Source organism: Pantherophis guttatus, chromosome 1 (genome assembly GCF_059756535.1).
Source record: "Pantherophis guttatus breed Tessera chromosome 1, ASM5975653v1, whole genome shotgun sequence".
In the NCBI taxonomy this organism is placed as follows: Eukaryota; Metazoa; Chordata; class Lepidosauria; order Squamata; family Colubridae; genus Pantherophis; species Pantherophis guttatus.
Genome location: NC_142063.1, coordinates 239,570,354 through 239,587,127, shown reverse-complemented (window position 1 = coordinate 239,587,127; position 16,774 = coordinate 239,570,354). Strand labels below are relative to the sequence as shown.

Here is a 16,774-nt window from a genome sequence, read left to right as displayed (position 1 = left end):
TCTGGCCAGTACATACTCAGCTCCATTCAGTTGCTCAGACTCCACCCCACAAGGGATTATGGGGTCATTAGCAGGAGATTATGATTGGTCTGTCTAGTTAGGCAGCTACATTATATGTTAATTAACAATACATTCTATTCTAACCTAACTAGTAAAACAATGCTTAAACTTTATCAGAGATCTCTCATAATATGCAGTGACAGTTTGGTTTATTGCCGGATGTTACATCACTTAGAGAAAGACAAGGATGATTGTCTTCTAGCATTGAAACTTAAAAATAAGCATTGGCAAGCTTTAAGTAGATCAGAAATGCCAACAGGTACAATATCACCTGATGAGAATTCCTTGTATTGAGAATCATTGTGAATATAAGGCTTCTTAACATAGAAGAGAAATAAGAAATCAATATTGTTGATATATAGTCAGAGGCAGTGGTGGGATTCAAGTAATTTAACAACCGTTTTTTGTTTTTTTTTAATTTGATTTATATGCCGCCCTTCTCCGGAGACTCAGGGCGGTTTACAATGCGTTAAGCAATAGCCTTCATACTTTTGTATATTTTATACAAAGTCAGCTTATTCCCCCACAAACTGGGTCCTCATTTTACCTACCTTAGAAAGGATGGAAGGCTGAGTCAACCTTGAGCCTGGTGAGATTCGAACTTACAGTAATTGCAGACAGCTGGTGTTAATGACAATACTTTTAGTCTGCTGAGCCACCAGGTTCTCTGCCCTAATAATTTCTTCCAACAACCAGTTTGCCAAACTGCTCAGAAAGTTAACAACCAGTTTTCCTGAAGTGGTGCGAACTGGCTGAATCCCACCACTGGTCAGAGGTGTTGGTAAAAATAAATTTACTGTGTGTCACAGCATTATAATCAATAAAAAAGCAAAATAAACAAGCAATTGAGATAGTCATTTTAATTTCTGCCATCAGAGGGCTCCTGCTTTGATACAGTACTCCTGTGCTAATGCTTTAGAGAAAAGATTGAAGTTGAGAAGCAATGTTCCATCAATTTTCAAGGATTAAAGATATATTAGGAACAACTCATTACAGTTTAAAGTTGCAAAGCCAACCATATATTTAATATGAAGCAATCACTATTGAATAGATTTATACTTCCAGGTAAACATGGATAGATGGTAATCTTACAGTCCAGCCAATACTTCAGTGGAAATGAGCGCCATTTCACTCAATGGGGCGGCACTCTTTTTCTAAGATGTAAAGTTCAAGTATCTGTTAATCCATGTCGGTATGATTGCCAAGAAAACAACGTACAATGGTTCTTGTCTATTGAGTCATCAGAAGCCAAACTTGTCTCAAAGGAGATGTTACTTTAAATTAATTCCTCTATGTCCTGCCCTCTAGAATGGTAGAGAACAGGTCTTGATCTACTTTGTTGTGATGTCCTTTTAGATCTTTGAAGGGTGGTATTGTATCCCTCAGCCTGTTCTTCTCAAGGCTAAACATGCCCAGTACTTTAAATCTGTCTTCAAAGAATTTATTATCTACCACCCAGATTATCCTCCTGACACATCTCTGAATCTGAACCAGTTTCCGTGAAACTTTCTTAAAATGTGATGTTCAGCATAGGACAGTTTGGCCAAAACAGAGTAAAAACAGAACTGTTGTTTCCCATGATCTGGAAAAGGTACGTCTGTTGATGCAGTCTAAAATTGAATTTGCCTTTTTTTGGGGGCCACTATTTTCATATTCATATACAAATAATGTATTTGTAATCAATTATTATTTGATCATCTTCTTCTCAGATTTTTCTGAGCTTTAGTTGTATTTCCTAGATTTAATTGTATTTATTGTATTTAATCATATTATTTCAGCCCATTTTCCTAAGCTTACAAGAACCACTTTGAATTTTATTTCTGAGTACTGGGCATATTATTATTATTATTATTATTATTATTATTATTATTATTATTATTATTATTATTATTATTATTATTATTATTATTATTATTATTATTATTATTATTTAATCTTTAGTGAGATTCACACTATTCACAATTGTCTAACTCCATCTGGGTCCAGTCAATTATTCCTGCAGAGTATCTAATCACAGGTATAGCCCAGGTATTTATGGCTTTTATGATGTTTTGTCCACTCAATTTGGACATTAATATCTTATGAATTCGCCGAATGTACTTGGCTGAAGTATTATTATTATTATTATTATTATTATTATTATTATTATTATTATTATTATTATTATTATTATACATATTATTAATATTCTTCTTGTCATGACCTTTAACTGGGCAGAATGGTGTATCACACAGCAACAGGTTTTGAACCAAGATACCTCAAATGAGTTAACTTACAGAATGTGTCCAAAATCTGGGATCCATGACTCTCAAGGGATCTGCTGTTGCTGTGCTGCTGCTGTGGTCACATGATCTTAATTTTCAATGTTCCATGACTGTTTCTCCCAATCTTTTGTGTGGGGAGAGTAAGGGAATAAAGGAGTAGGGGAGGGGAGGGAGGGAGGAAGGAAGGAAGGAAGATTTCTAATACTCCTTGCCAGTTTCGCATAAGAAAACTCAATGGAGAAAATGGCAGGAAGTGGGAAATTGCTCCTGTCCCACTGTTTTTTGCTCAACCTTGGTGATTCTATTTCTCTGTTTAGGTAGGGAAATGTCTCTGAACCAATAATCCAATAGGGCATGAGTTGTCTATCTGTCTAATGTTTCATCTGCAAATTTAAACATTCCCTCTATTACATATACTTGCCCACTCAATTATTTATGGTCTCCTTAGAAAATGTCCCAGTACTAATATGAGATTGCCTGTTGATCCATAATTCTCTTGATCTTTCTTCACTGTGATTTTGAAAATAGAGTTAAAAAACACAATAAAATCAATACAAATCATTGTTTAGAAGAAGTGCTGATGCAGGAAAACTGAGAAAATAATAAAAGCATTTTCACTTATAGAATGAGATTCTTTCACATTTCACATTTGCCACAGTACAAAACTATAGAGTTTTGTAATATTTGATACAGTACCAGATAAGGCACCATTTAGATATCAAATTTTAGGAAAAGCTTTATAGATATCTTTCTCAGATGCCTAGAATGACATGGCTTTTAGGAGAGCAACAAACTAATATTTAGCTCCTTTTACTCAAGGAAGCATTCCTCTAAGTGACATCAAGAAAAGCATTCACATTTCATATGACTCATGTATAATTAGGAGCAAATTAAATGCACAGTGAGTGGAGTGGAAGGTTGAGAGTTCAATCCTAGGCAGAGACAGATGTTTCTCTGTAAGGGTGCAAAGAGAAAATATCTTCTGTGAACTCTGGGTAGGTGTCAGGAAGGGCATCTGGCCAGTATATGCTTAGCTTCATTCAGTAGTCCTGATCTCATCCTGAAGCAAGGACTTACAGAGTTATAAAAAGAAAAAAAAAATGCACAGTGATTCCAGTGCATCACAAATTATAGTAATATACTTAAGAATATTACACCCAATATCCAAAGATTTAGTCATTTGCCCTCAAAATGTAAAAAGTCAGCATAAACTGTTTTAAAACTTTGCTATTCTATAATTGTTGAATAAATCATCTATCATTTCGGTGTACCATAGCCAATAGCAATTATTTATTCCCAGTTGCCCTGTGTATATCTTAGTGTTATTATTTTATATTATATACTAAATTGTTAATTTAAAAAGTGCCAATAAAACAGCATATTCCAATTCTCAATTCTACAGTATCCTTAAAGATTTTTTTTTTCCTGGCTCCAACATTGGGATTCTCTAATATATGCTTGAGATGCTGTCTAAATGAATTTAGACTTCCAGGCCCATAATAGACAATTCAGTACAACAAATATATTAAAATGTTAAGAGACAAAGACTCAGGGAATGAGCAGAATGGCAGATCTGAAAACAAACAGACAATAGTACTGTACTACCAAAAGGGTTGTTTATGGATGACAATGAGCACAAGATAAAAACATAAATCTGAAAGCAGCTTAGCCTTGAGGGAAAGTATGGAAGTAATGGGAAATATTTTGTCATTGCAAGGCCACAAGCACAATCAAATTCTTCAGTGAGCACTGTTCAAAATGAAAAGCAAAAGAGCAAGTAATAGCTTCAACAACAAATCCTCAACAACAAATGTTTAGGCCACATGCTATATCACAAACCTAAGACTAAGTGACTAGTATAGCTAGAGAATGGCTGAGGTTACTTTGTAATGAAGTAAAATGGTCCCTCCAGAATTATCCGAAGCATTTGAGGTGGCATAAGGGAGAAAAACTACTTTTAAAATGCAGCCCCCCCCACAAAAAAAGTTCTAGAGGTCACATTTGCAATAGCAGGGAATGAATATTCCCCCCCCCCCACCGCCCTTCAAAATGGCTGCTGGCCTGTTCTAAGCAATTGAGCAACTCAGAAGTGAGGATAAGACCTAGGATCTTCTGTGGTCTGGTATTAATTGTCTAAAAATTTTACCCCTATTTTGTGGACCATACGTTAGATGCCAATAGGTTGCTGGGCAGAATCAAAGCGGTGACTTTGACTTACAAAGCTTAGAAGGTTGGACACCTTTGCTGATTTAATTTATAAATGACATTTATAACCTACCTAACTTAGAATGACTCTGGGCAGCATAGAATTATAAACAAATCTAGTGTCAGGATTCCAAGTAACACACCCATAGGAATCAAAACTCCGAGGCAGGTGGATTCCTCAAAGAATAGATTTATTTATTGGATATGTCATATTGGCACGAGCTGGTGAAAACCGACTCTAAATGTTCTCATGGTTTTCACCTAATTAAAAGTAAAAGTTCTTTGACTTTCTCCAAACAATCAGTCACATGGTCCAATCAGGATATAGTCCAGTTGCTAGATGACTCCAATCCCCTCTTTCTGGACACCTGGTGGGAATGTCCTTAGTTCCCAAGAGAAAGTATTTTATTTTGGCTTCAGCACCCCATCTATGTTTACTTCCCCCTCCCTTTCCCACAGCTCCAGTTGTGGCAGCACTGAAGCCCCAAAATGGCCTCAGCCAGTCAGCTTCAGGGTTGACATCTAGTACATTACAAAAACAACAACAAGAGAGCAACAACACAGGACTCAGATAAGGACTTTAAAGACCTGGCTTTGAGAAAATGGTTGTTGTGACTTTGTTATCTATTTTATCAAATAGGCCTTTAATTATTGTTATTAAATATTATATTTAATGTTGAATTATGTGGATGTTTTTATTGTTGTTTAGGGTGTTGTAAGCTGCTCTGAGACATGAAAATTTGCTTAAAATGTGATATACAAAGAATTTAGCAGGTTGAAATAAACTTCCAAGAGTCTGGCCATCAGCTTTTTCAAATCATTGTAATGTACTTTTATTTTTCACGGTTGATAGACATTTAGAAGAAGATGTCTAAAGGCAAAGATTAAAATGTGCAATGCATTGCATGCTCTGCTTTACTCATCACATAGTAGAAGGTCACCAGGTATCACATCATGAAATTCTGATTGTGCATTCAGCTCAGGATTTCTGTTCAGGCTGTGATATTCCTTCTTTCCTTTGCTTTGTTACACAATGCACATTATAGATTTCACCTTGTACCTTCAAGTACATTTTCTATTTTTCTCATTCCTGAGTACCTGATGCCTGATGAAAAGTCTATTGTATGTTTTTCATAAATCAGTACTTACTTATTTATTGAGTGAATTTTGTTGATATGCTAGATTTTTAACTGCAGCTACAATAATATTATGGCACTTATATCTCAGTAGCTCATAATAAAAGCAGTAGGTCCTTTTTATTAAAAATGAAAATATTTTAAATGAAAATGCAGGAATAAGATTGATGTAACAATTCATTTTAGTTAGTTAGTTAGTTCATCTACTCCCCACTGTTAATGCAGTGGGGAGCCAGCCATGTTGGCTCAGGAATTCTGGGAGTAGAAGTTCACAGATCGTAAAAGGACCACAGTTCCCCACCCCTGCTCTAAATGATCAATGTTCAGTATATGTAGTAGGTGCCAAAACCAATTATGATAGATATTTTAAATTTTTCTGACTTCAAAGAGGATTGACCAGGTTATTTGATCACATATCACATTAGAATTTCAATAAATATGATTTCTGATAATGTAATGGTTGACTGTTTTAGTCAATCAGTCCTGTTCTTTTCTAGGACATTTTATCTCATTTTTTTCCATCCAAAGTCAGAGAATATTCTGGGACTGTGACGCATATTCAGTCCTTATAGGCAGATTCATTCCCCTCAGCAAAACTTGAGGTTACTTCTAAACTTTCTGATAAATTAGCTTGTACAAGAGTGGTATATTCAGCTCTGAATTTTGAATTTAGAAGAAATAAGTGGAATATAAAATTCTAGGTACTGATTTTTACTATTCCACCATTCTGTCCTATCCCCCTTTCCCCCCTTTACTCATTTTTTTTTCAACAATCTATCTGGGGTCATCGAACAGATTTAAGTTGAATTACTGTTTACTATGGAAGGAAGGAAGGAAGGAAGGAAGGAAGGAAGGAAGGAAGGAAGGAAGGAAGGAAGGTAGCAATTGCTCCTGAAAAGAAAAGAAAAATCACTATTTAAAAAAAAAATTAAAGCAAGACATTATTTGCCTAGAAGAGACACCAGAAAACATTTGACACCAAAAAAACATTTGACTTACAGATCCTTGGGTGAAGAATTTATTTCAGCAGATATCAAGAAGATAAATGGAGTTGCTTTGTATAGCAATCTCAATTAAACCCAGAATTTGTATTAACTGATAAACATCAGAGATTTGTTGGGATAGAAGTTAATACAGTATATATGGGTTTAAAACTAAGATGCTAGGAGTTTATTCCCTAAATGAAAGTGAAGTGACCTTTTACAAATAACTTATAGAGTCTAGATAGATTTCTCTTATGAAAATTGGCATTCAGGGCATTCAAATATTAAAATTATTATATGGTAAAATACTAAAAGTCTTCTTTGATTTGATGGAGAATTTACTGTGGGTTGATATATGGAGACAGAAGAATGATAGTTCAAGTGAGTATATCAAATTTTAAGAAAAGTGTTGATTTTTTTCAAGAAAACATAGGAGTTAAATATTAAATATAAAGAGTTGCTTGTCAGGGCATTTATTAATCCCATGTTTGGCTCTGGGACTAATTACCCTGGTTTAGAGGAGATGTATCGTGGCTTAGTCCAAGTTGCAATATTCTGACAAGAAACGCGAGGAAGAGTTTCTAATAAAACTCATTTATTTGTTATAAAGAAAATAAAACACCTCACTAACTAAGAAAAGTTAATTGTTACATTTTGGCAAGCGAGGTCTCCTGCCAGTCCAAGCCGGACCTTGCTGGCAGGAGAACAAAGGAAAGAGTGTGTGAAGCAAGTGAAGGAATGTGGGTGGATACGGAAACACGTAGCTTACTGATAAGAAGTTAGCAAGCTACGGAGAGTCAGATAGTCCAGAAATAATGAGCTCAGCTGGTAAATAAAATAATGCAGTGACATTGCTGGGGGAATATTTAACAACAAATTAAAATTTGATAGCACAAGTATCCATGTTAACAATAAGTAAATAGAAATAAAATAGAATTATATGAAACAAACAAAATTTAAATTTGTGAATAAACCAGGGAAATGGTTGGCTTATAAATCATGAAGAGAAAGAGAAAAGAAAATGATACTGAAATTACAAGAGAGGCATACAGTATTAATGGATAATGCGGCTATACAAAAACATTTTATCAATAATACTCTGATTTGTATACAGGACATGATATTTCTATAAAGAAAATAGGAACAATATTTCAAAAAAATAAAATCTATTGAGGATTACAGAAGAGGATTAAAGAAGAATGAGTAACAGTAGGAGAAGCTTCAAAAGCTATCAATAAGAGTAAATCTGGACAAGTGCTTGGACCAGATGGGTTATGAAGTCTGCATTATAAGTCTTTTGAAGATTCACTCTTACAACCACTACAAAGCATAATGAACTCTATTTTACAGGGAGGAAAGTTGCCATAGACTTGGAAAGATCCTAAAATAACATTAATGCCTAAAGACGGGGCAAGATTTGATTTTAGCAAGAAGCTGCAGAGCAATATCATTATTGAATAATGATTATAAGAGGTTTACAATTATTTTAGCTGAAAGGCTGAAATTAATTTTGCAAGAATTTCTTGATGAGGATGGATGTAGTCTTCTACCTAAAAGACAGTTTAAAGGGCAGTGCTAGAACAGAGCTGTATATTTGAACAAGTTAATGAATCATAGGCAAGCAGAAGCTGTTTTTTTCTGTTCCATAAATAAAATAAAAAGCAGCTATATTTCTGTCCCATTATGGCCTTAAAGCAAATTAGGCTTTTAGCAAACTCATAGGCTTTCACAGAGTACTGGTGGTCTTCTGATAGAATGAAGATTCAGAGTTCATTATCTTGGGGAGACACTTTTTGTAGATTGATGGCTGGAAATAAGTATTAAATTGATCACTTGTTTTTGATTCACTGGTAGCCTTTGTACGCTTTGTCTCCATTATACATGTTCAAGATATAGTACTAGATATAGTATTTAATTTCTGAGAAATCCAATGGCTTCTTGGAACCCAATTTCCTGGAAACCAAGAAATTACATAGTATCTAGCTACTGAAACATAACATTTCAGATCCCTGATCTAACCTACTCAGAATTTTACTGCCTTGTTTATTTTGAAAGCAATTTTCAAACCAGTAGGAAGTTTCCCAGCAAGGAAATAAATATTTAAATATTTCATATTTTCTTTCTCCCCAAAGCTCACCAAAAACAATACTGTACTTATGGAACCAAATATGGAACTGATGTTCAACATTTCCAGTCCCTTTGATGAACACGTCTCACCAGAATGGATATTCTTACAATAACTCATCTGTATCTGCATAACACCATTATATTTACCAAGGTATTGGTTTGCATTTTAATAAGGATTCCACATTATTCAGGTTATCATGTTATTGGATACTAATAAATATTATTCGGAAACCAGGACTTCAAGAAGGAGGCCACAAAAATCTGATAGCTCATTTCCTTCATACTAATTCGTCCTCTAATGAAAATTCTGTGCAAATTAAAAGCATTCAAGGCTCAATTCACTTGTAATATCCTTGGGCTTTAGATCCCATAGATATTAATCTTAAACATTAGAAGATGTTACTCTTTTAACCATCCAGTTTTTCCTAGCTTGGCTCATCTTCCAAATATTAAATACTTTGAGCTGTGTTTACTTCCAATGTAATATCACCCTCTAGTTCTATGAAATTGAAACTTCTTAGCATCTTTTAGATCTTAACTATAATCTCAGCATCTGAATGTTTTTATTTACCTATTAAATTCATTTATATGGATGCCCATCTACCACTGAAACTCTGAGTGGTAAACAAATATAAAAATATAATTATCAAAATTAATTGGGTAAAAGAGAAAAAATAATAAATAAACAATAAATAAATAAAAAAAAACCAATGCGAAATCTCAACACTATGGATTATGCTCAAGCATGACAAAATTGCATTAACATCCTGGCCCCAGTAATAAACTGAATGTATATTTCAATTTTTTTGCAACTATTTCCTGCAAAATATTAGCAGCCTATGAGATGGAATTTTGTTTGTGTCTGCTTTTTGGAATAAATGTTTGGCTGGGCACCTAAAATAACTGATGCCAGGAGTAGGCTTAATAATGTTGATGAAATTAGAAATTCTGAATGATATTAACTTGCATGGCTTATCTCAAATAAAACCTTTCATAATGTATTTTGGAATATAGATGGAAAAATATTAAGTACTAACTTGGCAAGAAAGAGTGTGTAGTTCAGATTAGATAGATGGCTTTAAGGAAAAATGCATTGTTAACATTTGGTGACCACTTTCAACTGTGGGTTTCTTGAATTTCAATCACATCAAATCTCTCAGAATTAGAACTCATATGTACCTCCTTTGATCAGTAAAACTGTACAGTGGTACCTTGGTACACATTGTTAATTGGTTCCAGGAGGCATGATGAGTACCAAAAATGATGAGTATCAAACAAATTTTTCCTATAAGGAATAATGTAGTGAGTCACAAGATAGCTGACCCTGACAAGTTCTAGCTTTTGCAATGAGTACCAAAGAAAGGATGGGTACTGGGACAAAAAGATATAGAGACTCTAGAAAGAGTGCAGAGAAGAGCAACAAAGATGATTAGGGGACTGGAGGCTAAAACATATGAAGAATGGTTGCAGGAACTGGGTATGTCTAGTTTAATGAAAAGAAGGACTAGGGAAGACATGATAACAATGTTCCAATAACTCAGGAGCTGCCACAAAGAAGAAGGAGTCAAGCTATTCTCTAAAGCACCTGAGAGTAGGACAAGAAGCAATGGCTGGAAACTAATCAAGGAGAAGCAACTAAAGCAACTTAGAACTAAGGAGAAATTTCCTGACAGTTAGAACAATTAATCAGTGGAACCACTTGCCTCCAGAAGTTGTAAATGCTCCAACACTGGAAGTTTTTAAGAAGATATTGGATAGCCAATATCCAATGGCATAGGGTGGTGTAGGGTTTCCTGCCTAAGCAGGAGGTTGGACTAGAAGACCTCCAAGGTCCCTTCCAACTCTGTTATTCTATTCTGTTCTATCCAAAATTTGCACACCAGAATGCATTGCGTACCAAATTCAATGAGTTTCAAAGCAGTTGAGTACCAAGGTATCACTGTAGTTGAAAGCTAGAGGGGGACAAAGAGTTAGGTCAATGTTTCTTAAAGTCAAGAGAAGATAGAGGAAGAGCGACAGAGAAAATTTTCTTTGCAAATCCTTTCCTGGGCCCAAATTCAAAGCCACAGGCTGTGCAAATTATGCAATGATCTTTTTCCCATCTGTATTTTGATCCATGATAAATGCCGGGGTGTCAAACTCATGGACCACAGGCCATATGTGTCATGTGCTGGCCACGCCCACCCTGGTTTAGCAAAGGGGGGGATATGTCATGTGACAGCAATGTTTGACACTCCTGATATATGCCTTTTAAACGAGGTACATCATGCCTGGAGCAGAAGACTTCTATATGCAAAACTGATCACTTGATCTATCATTCACTCTGCAGAGGGAATTGTGAGAGAAGAAAAAGGATGAAAGAGGGGAGATAAGTTGAAACAAGGAAGAAAATACAAGAGCAAGAGAGATGGAAGGGAAAAAGGGAAAAGAGAAAAGAGAAAAAGCAGCTTTCAGCTGCCAGTGATTTGCTAGCTACAGCTTTTTAAACTGATGTAAATCAATTGAGTATAATTTCCTTATTTCCTGATTTTAGTGACTGCAAGTGGTTGCCTTCAAAATGACAGGCAGATTGCTGTTATGTGAATTTATGTAAAAATAAATGGACCTATCTTCCACTAAAATATAGAACATTTCATTGATTAGATGGGATATTGCTTAATTCCAATGAAGTAGTTTTGTTTTATCAAATTGCAAGAATTTATCATTGTTTTAATTTGATAATTTTAAATCTGGAGATGGCATATTTTTTTCATTGCTTAACCCTTGTTCTAATTCAATAATTTGTTTTATTAATTGGATGAGGGAATCTTATGCAATCAATGATCCGAAAAATGGACCTTGCACTTGTGGGAATACTTGAGGAGGAGGAGGAGGAGGAGGAGGAGGAGGAGGAGGAGGAGGAGGAGGAGGAGGAGGAGAGGAAGAAGAAGAAGAAGAAGAAGAAGAAGAAGAAGAAGAAGAAGAAGAAGAAGAAGAAGAAGAAGAAGAAGAAGAAGAAGAAGAAGAAGAAGGAGAAGAAGAAGGAGAAGAAGAAAAGGGAGTCTTATACATTCATTTCATATTAGGGGAGCCAGCTTGCTCCAGTAGTTAAGGCATTAGGCTAGAAACCAGGACACCATGAGTTCTAGTCTCACTTGAAAAATTTGCTGGGTGATTTTGGACCAATCACTCTCTCAGTCCAACCCACCTCATATGGTGGTTGTTGTGGTGAAAGTAGGAGGAGGAAGAAGTATTAGGTATGATTGCCACCTTGAGTTATTAATAAACAATAGTAGGGAGGGATAAAGAGGAAGGAAGGAAGGAAGGAAGGAAGGAAGGAAGGAAGAAAGAAAGAAAGAAAGAAAGAAAGAAAGAAAGAAAGAAAGAAAGAAAGAACCTCTGAGTTCTAGCTTTCTGTGCCTTTTTTTATCTAGTGGATGTCTGAATATTTGCAGGCCAGATTGGAAAGAAAATCTTTTTTTAAGAATAACAGAGTTGGAAGGGACCTTGGAGGTCTTCTAGTCCAACTCCCTGCTTAGGCAGGAAACCCTACACCACTTCAGACAAATGGTTATCCAACCTCTTCTTAAAAACTTCCATGATGCAAACTTCGCCCCTTCCATTTGTGTCATAACATCACCTCCAGGTACTAAAAGTGTGGGGCATATGGCACGACACTGCTCTTGTCATTTTGAGTCCTATAGATCAGTGGTCCCCAACCTTTTTAACGCCGCGGCCCGCTGAGCGCGCGCAGGGGTGAGGCCACGGCCCAGGAGCTTTTGCGCACGGCCCAGTGCGCAAAAGCGGCCGGGGGACATGAACGCTGCAGCGCAAAGGCTCCTGGGCCGTGCGCTGCAGCGTTCATGTCCCCCGGCCGCTGCACGGCCCGGTGCCAGGTACTCCACGGCCCGGCACCGGTCCGCGGACCGGGGGTTGGGGACCACTGCTATAGATGACTCTAAGATCTAGTTAAATTACAGTAAATTTCAGATCCTGAGCCTAAGCTGAAGAAATTGAATGCAATTTTTTGAGAATAGTGCAGCACTTTACTGGCTGAGCCATCACATATTTCTAGAAGTTGCTGTGCAACTGAAAAGCAGCTTCATGAAACCAGACACATTGAGGGTTGAAATGTTTCATCACATTCACACATATTTCATGTGTGTGAATGTGATAAAAATTAAATGCAGCTTAATACGTAGCATGGCAATGTAAATGATGTGAACAAAGATTGCATCTCAAGCATAAATAATTGACTGCCCATTTAATTGATATAGAATTCTCCATGACCATCTAGACTAGCATTTATAAGGTATGATATGAATGCAGGAATATATGTTCTGCCAAACCAAATCCACAATTTGACTTCCATAACAACCATTATTATCTGAAGGAGGGACAGAAGGAGGAACAAGTGACAAAACATTTGACATCATCATGCAAATGTCAAAAGTTAGAGCTGATATTAGACATTGGTGGCAGCTGCATCATGGCACCACTACTTAAAGTTTATTAATTTGATGTCCTCATAGTTTGTCCTGCTCCAGCTCCGGATTCCCGAGGATATTGACACACACCAATGGTCCTTATCAAATTTATTAAGTAGCAAGAATAAACCAAAGTCCGGCAAAGGTTGGCAACCAGCTCAGAAAACAAGATATGATAAGACTTTTCCAAAAATGCTCTGATGATAATTACAAGTTGTTTCCAGCAAGAAACTTACTAAAGGCGTATGACTTAAATAGGCTAAGGGAGTGGCCAATTATCCTCAAGCCTTACTCTCAAGGAGACCTCCTCCTCCTGAGTAGCCACTCCTGCCTTTTGGCAGCCCTGCGTGCCCGAGCATTGAGAAGAAGCTCCTCCACTTCGCTCTCTCCACTTGAAGGAGCCTCTGGAGGTTCTGAAGGCCCTGGCTGAGTTTCTGCCTCTGGCACCACATCCTCTTCAGCGTCCTCGCTGTCCGATGCGAACTCCGGCTGCGCAGGTTGCTGGCGCAACACCACATCAGCCTCCTTGTCGTCGGGATCAGCCACGATCCGTGCAGGCCGCTGGCGGGCCACAACATAGTTTGCTGAAGATGTTGCAGATAATAAACAGGATACATGGCTCCTGGTCATTAGTTAATGACAAAATGATGGCTTTCAGCCTATTAGTAAATTCTATGGACTGAGGATGTCAAGTAAATAATCTCCACCTTCTTATTCTGATAACAAAAGCAAGGTGAATTTTAGATGCTTATTTGTATTTCTTGGGAGGACAAAGTTTTAAATCCAGTTACGCAGCATAAAAAATAAATGGATAACACCCTTTGATAAATTTCTGCAGTAGCTGAAGACTTTCAGAAAGGTTAAGGTTGTCCCCTCTCCAACAGCCATAATTCCCTGATCTTCTACTCTGCTTCAGCCTTGTTTATCCAGATGTGGGTTTATCTTTTATCTTTTTTCTTTTAGGACATGAAAGTCATATTGGAACGTATCACAGAGATGACGATGTGAGTGAGGGCAAAGAATGACAACTGCTTTACCCTCACTCAGAAAGGGGTAGGGATAAGGAAGCAGAATGATGTGGCCTGCTTTGTTGTGGCAAAGCCTTTGAAGCTCATAGTGGTGTAGTTGCTATGGCAAAAACCCTGCCTTTCTCCCGCCTCCCCCCCTCAAAAAAAAAGGGTAACTTAATATTGTATTAGGTGCTTTCCTTTTTCTATAATAAACAATCGGTTACAAGTGTGGGGGAAAGGAAGGCAGATAGGGAGGAAAATATGCATTTGCACATGAAGAGGTATGATTGTTGCAACTCTTTCCTTCCATTTTGATTTGGTGATACTGATTCCTGCCTTAAACAAAGAACTCTGCTTCTTGTGCTATGTCTGAAGGTCTCCAGATGAAGGGTGGCAGTTTGTCCCTGGTTGTGAGAGTCCACTTTGAAAGCATATATATAAAAAGCATATATAACTGATTTCTTTCAGACCAAAAGATTCTTCAGCTCTCTTGTAGTTTAATTGTTCAATCATAGCAACAGCAATAGCACTTAAGACTTATATACCATCCTAATAGCACTTTATATCACTCTCTCTGGGTAGATTACAACATCAACATATTGCCACCAACAATCTAAATCTTCATTTTAATGACCACAGAAGGATGGAAGGCAGAGTCAACCTTGAGCTGGTCAGGATCGAACTCCAGGCTGTGCACAGAGTTATCTGCAATACTACACTTTAACCACTGCACCACCAGGGCTCATATTGATTTTCTGCATGCTTTTCAACTTTTTTTTTTATCTACAGCACTACATTCTTATTTACTCTAAGGTTTTTTTAAGGTATTAAACATTAATTAATTTCATGGTCTAACACTATTTTTTTCTAAACACTTTACAATGTTTGTACAAGTAGGATCTTTTCCGCATTGAGCTGAAAGAGAATTCATCCTTCAAGGCCCATCTGAATCACCCTACAATACAGTTTCACAATTTTTGGAAATATTTCAGACTGTTGGTACATTGTGGTAAGTGCTGTCACCCTGGACTACATTTAACATTGTTTGTAATCTCCAACTGGGCTTTGATTCCCTGTTTAGATTTTAACAAACATATAGTGCATTCAGAAAGTATTGAGACCCCTTTCACTTTTGTCAATTTTGTTATGCTGCATCCTGATTCTGCAGTTGTTGAAATTCATTTGTTTTCTCATTAATCTATACTCAATACCCCATAATGACAAAGTGAAAACAGAATTTTAGAAATGTCTGTAAAAATTATTTTAAAAAATACTATCAACTATTCAAGTCATTGTTCACCTCTTTAGCCCTCCTATACTGTTGTTTAACATTATCTGTAGGAAATTCTTAAATGTCCCCTGATGGAATTCAGTGAATTCTTTAAATGTTTTCAACTGTATTGTCTTTAAATCTTGACATTTTCTTATAGCAGAGTGAAAAGTACTGTTCCATTTGCAAATGCATTACAAATCCAATTAAGGAAAATGAAATTCTAGTCATATTGTGATCAAAACTAGGTTTGCTAATCCATATGATTTTTTTTCTTCATTGGTATAGAACATAAGCACTTGAATGTGTCAAAAAAAAAGCATTACATGTTACCTAAAATATTCTTTATAGTTTGTTTTTCTTTTTTCATAGTCAAGTAGAAGTTATCAAAGAACTCTATGATAAACATGAATTCAGAACACCAAACAGTACATGAACAATAATCACACATTTAGAATACTAAGATACAACATGACTATTTATTTGAGAATTTACTTATTTAAAACCTATTTATAAATCAACTCATAAAATCATTACCTTTAAAGCCCTATATGGCTCAGGGCCAGGCTATCTTTGAAACCGCCTTCTACCACATAGCTCCCAGCGACCAGTAAGATCCCACAGAGTTGTCTCCTCCGGGTCCCATCAGCTAAACAATGTTGGCTGGCGGGCCCGTGGAGGAGCGCCTTCTCTGTGGCTGCCCCGGCTCTCTGGAACCAATTACCTCCTGAGGTCCGGACTGCCCCCACCCTATTAGTCTTCCGCAAAGCGGTGAAGACCTGGCTCTTCCAGTAGGCCTGGGGCCATTGATCTAGTTATAATGATCTTGGGAGACCCAGCCACGAATTGGAGTGTATGTGTTTTAACGTTTTTAGCGTTTTTAACATTTTAATGTTTTTCTTTTTAACATTTTTATGGGATTGTTTGCATTGTTTTATTCTTTGTTGTAAGCCCCCCAGAGTCCCTTGGGAGTTGGGCGGCATAGAAATGCGACTAAATAAATAAATAAATAAATAAATAAATAAATAAATAAATAAATAAATAAATAAATGTTTTGAATCACTTAAGGGCATTTTTTATACCCACAAATTAAGGACAGTTTTTTATACTTCTTCTCTCCACATGTATTTAAGAAATTTCCCAGGAAGCAGCTGGAAGGTGCATATCTATGTAATGCAAAGATGGCCAGATGTATCTTGGAAATAACTCCTGCATTTACAATCTATTGCCAAAATTTGAGCATGAATGTTTAG

At 36.5% G+C, this 16,774-nt stretch overlaps 1 long non-coding RNA gene across 1 annotated transcript in view; it reads left to right on the top strand.

Annotated features, from left to right (window-relative positions):
• The window catches only part of LOC132711064 (uncharacterized), a 29,852-nt gene extending 14,890 nt beyond the window's left edge, over nt 1-14,962 (top strand). Inside the window, exons 2-3 of the long non-coding RNA XR_009621832.2 lie at nt 8,781-8,926; nt 14,834-14,962. This is a non-coding gene — a long non-coding RNA (uncharacterized LOC132711064). The remainder of the gene's footprint in view (nt 1-8,780; nt 8,927-14,833) is intronic.
• The last annotated feature ends 1,812 nt before the right edge of the window (nt 14,963-16,774 follow it).